The following is a 955-nucleotide window of genomic DNA, read 5'->3' as shown; positions in this document are numbered from 1 at the left end:
CTCTCTCTCTCTCTCTCTCTCTCTCTCTTTCTCTTCCTCCCTCCCTCCCTCTTTTGATCAAGTCAGCGATCTGCGTGTCTGAAGCCCGTATTAATAAGCCTCACTTGAAATCTACCTCACGCGAGATAGTTCCAAGTTGTGTCAGAGTTTTCTACTCGAATCGTGCAATATTCGTGACATTAGATTTGCAATTGCAATTGAACTGAGAAATTCGCGTCTGACTTTAAACTCCTATCTGTCTCACACTTGAGACAAGTTTCAAATAACGACTATTAATACGAACATAGAGGCCCGCGAGTCCAATAAACGATTATTGCAAATGGGCGCGTCGAAAGTCGGAAATGTATTCCCGAAAGCAAGCGGTCTCGGAAATTAAGAGCTCGTCTACGATACACGAAGTAAGTAAGCTGGAGTAAGAAATAAAACTAATGTCTTTCACTTACGCCGCCTGTACTCTAGCTCCCTTACACTCTCGAAGTATTCCTCTTACTTAAGTATAAGGGGAACGCGAAATAAATTACTTTTATTTCTTGCTCCAACTCATGCCAAGCTTACTGAGCGCGTATTGCAGACGTACCACAAGTTGTCGCGATTATCAAAGTCCCCGAAAATCGCTCGCCCACCTTTCCTTTGGCCTCTCTCTTTCTTTCTTTCTGTCTGTTTTTTCCGATAAAACGTAAATTTTGACTAGATTAGACCGAACTTGGAACAGCGAAAGGGTCATAACCTCTGCCTCCCGATCTGGATGTCCCGTTCCACTCGTCGCGTTTAGCGGGGCCCATCGGTTTTCTGTCGGCTAAACCTTTTCAAATTTTCTCTCTCTCGATACGGCAAAAGTACCAATGCTTGGACACGTGTCGGGCTCTGGACATTCTTATTGTATTGGTCTTTAAAATACGAGCATTTAAACTTTTAACACGAAGTGTACACACACACACACACACACACACACACA

Source organism: Odontomachus brunneus, unplaced genomic scaffold (assembly GCF_010583005.1).
Source record: "Odontomachus brunneus isolate Ranch 3 - 2012 unplaced genomic scaffold, Obru_v1 Obru_scaffold_003, whole genome shotgun sequence".
Classification (NCBI taxonomy): Eukaryota; Metazoa; Arthropoda; class Insecta; order Hymenoptera; family Formicidae; genus Odontomachus; species Odontomachus brunneus.
The sequence above is the reverse complement of the archived record's forward strand: the minus strand, read 5'-3'. Positions refer to the sequence as shown.